Source organism: Pelophylax lessonae, assembly GCF_965119305.1.
Source record: "Pelophylax lessonae genome assembly, chromosome: 4".
NCBI classification, from domain to species: domain Eukaryota; kingdom Metazoa; phylum Chordata; class Amphibia; order Anura; family Ranidae; genus Pelophylax; species Pelophylax lessonae.
Window position 1 is genome coordinate 128,411,298 of NC_138771.1, and position 2,952 is coordinate 128,414,249.

Sequence of the window (2,952 nt, forward strand, 5' to 3'; positions counted from 1 at the left end):
TAGTAGTCACGAGGGACGACCTGCTGAGGCAACTCGTGGGAGCACGCACTGCTATGGCCAATTAGAAAGTATTGATTGTCCGGGTAAAGAAACAATTCAAATATGAACCGGTAAGTATCATAGCAGAGCATAGGCTGAAGGGCTTAGTCACTAGCACTCCCTCCGGCAGAAAGAAACGTGCAGCGCGTCCTCCAGGTTTGCCTCATGGAGGTTTCTCCCCATCCGAGGGTATAGATCTGCGGTTCCATGAGGCAAACCTGGAGGACGCGCTGCACGTTTCTTTCTGCTGGAGGGAGTGCTAGTGACTAAGCCCTTCAGCCTATGCTCTGCTATGATACTTACCGGTTCATATTTGAATTGTTTCTTTACCCGGACAATCAATACTTTCTAATTGGCCGTAGCAGTGCGTGCTCCCACGAGTTGCCTCAGCAGGTCGTCCCTCGTGACTACTAACACTTTATGGTACTCTTTGGCTACCTTCTTGGCGCCCCACAGTTGGCTCCAATGACACCTTCATAGGGAACGTGTATCCTAACAGCTCCGGAAGAAGCTTGAACATCAGGCGAAACATGTAGAGCTTTTGGCTACATGAACCTGTCCCTTTGTGCAAGTTGTACCTTTATTGTCGAGGACGCTCTACGTTACCCTCTCCTTCGGGTGTTGTCCGATTGTAGCGTATAGCGCCCCTCATCTATGTTAGTTGTAATTTCTATTGCAATTTTGTCTATTTTTATTACCCTGTATGTCCTAGTGGCAGGGTTTATTTCACCGTGCCACCTGTACTTTGTTCAATCGTCTCCGCCCCCCTGGGGATGGTTGACGTATCCTTCTCTGGTTTTATGCTAACCAACAATAAAGTGTTGTTCTTTTTACGTATGGTGCCTTGAAAGTCCATTTTTTTCCCCTGTTTTTCCATTTCAAGATTTCTAGGATGTGGCACATGACTTTGTATCTTGCTACGCCCCTGCTTTTTGCTGCATCAGGGTTGGCGTAGTAGTTTTGATTCAAGTGCAGATTGTTAGTCTGCCCACTAGCATCCAAAAACATGGCCGCCTCCAAGGCGGTGACAACTAGCGGGCGGATTTACAGTCTGCACTAATTATAGCATCTACCAGAGTGTATAGGCTGCCGATGTGTTGTGTGAAACACTAATGCCCCGTACACACATGCAGATTATCTGAAGACTTTTGTCTGTAGACTTACCAAAACCATATAATATGAGGTCAAACCTAAACACTTTCAATTTGTATGCAATCCGGCAGGCCCATGCACTACATAGAAAAGGTAAATCTGAAGACAAAAGTCTTCAGATAATCTGCACGTGTGTACAGGGCATAAGGCTGGCCATACATGTTCAACTTTTGTTGTACAAATTTCTGGTAGATCTACCACAAACCACATAATGTGAGGTCAAAGCTAAACAACACATTCACTTGTATCTATTAGGCAGGCCTTCGTACTACATACTTCAAGGTAAATTTCAAGAAAATTGGACAGAAAATTGTAAGAAAATTGGATCGTGTATGGCCAGCCTTAGTGGTCAAATCTCCAATTATTCCGGGTGTACAGTGTTGGTAGATCTAAAGAAAATTGTTCAATCAGATTGCAGCATGTGTCGCTATCTTTAAAGCAGAACTTTACCCATAACAACTTGATGAATCATGTTCTTTAGCAAGGAACTTACATTTCACATTACCCGTTTCTTCTTGCTGGAGGCTGCCATTGATTTTAAAATAGTTGCATTCCTGGAATTCCAGGATTACTAACTGTCACATTTGATTGTTTCCTCAACCAAACTGTCAAACCATCAAATGGCTGGTGTCATAGCTGATCACATGTGCAGCACCTTGGCAGTTGCAGATCAAACAGAAGCAGCTTCCTTGGCTAGGAAGGTTTAGTTTACGCTTTAAGGGTGTTAGCAGATTGGCCTCCACAAATTCAGCAGTGCCTAAAAATGGAAAGCAACTGAGCATGTGCAGAGCAGGATGAGGCAGTGCATTACTGAATTAGAAACAGAATATACACTGTACACTTATTTTTAATGTTTTACATAGATATGGTAAACGAATGACGTTAAGCGCCAAAAGTACCTGCGCTTATTGGATAAAGTGCAAACGTGCTATATAAATAAGTAAATAAATAAATAATTTATATGTGCTAGTGAGTAAGTGAATTATTTGTTTGGAAATACAGGAATCAATAATAGTGTAAAATGTGCACAATGTAATGGTGTAAACCAATAATCTAGGGAGCTGCAACTCAATCGTAAAAAACGTGTAGCAAATATATGATACACACAAGGTGTACTAAGCTGCGCTCACCTTTAAACGTGCAAATATGTGGTATAATAAAATTATCTAATAAAGTGCATAGTGACAAATCATCAACTGTTTAAATAAATAAATGCATAAATAATTAGAGTGCATCAATAAAGTGCAACAAAAAGTTCAAAGTGATAAGTCCCAATAAGCGGATGTATCAATAAAGATATATCTCCAAGGAAAACTCTTCACATGGTAAATCCTTGAACCCTTCACCATATAGGCACCACTGTGTGAGTGTGCTTACCAGTCATGTCATGACCCTTGAAAACGACCCTTGAAAACGACGGCCATACGAGCCGACGAAACCGGTCGGGAATATTGGGATACGATCACCCTGCTATCACTGCCATTTTTGAGACTGTCTGGAGAGGACCAGTGAACGCGGAAGCGGTTACCACCCTGTGTCTAATCTTGGATCTCAAGTTTTATATGCCTGTTTTTATGACCCTGATGTAAGTGTGTCCACCTTATTTTACATTAAACTGTCAATACGTACTTCACTATCCTGGTCATTCCTTTGTTTTCATACTGCTGAGGAGCATAAGGAGGAGGAGTGTGGAGTTCTGTGGTGTACAGGAGGCTGTGAAGGGGACCACTTCAGAGGGCTTGGTCTTACATACCCGGATTC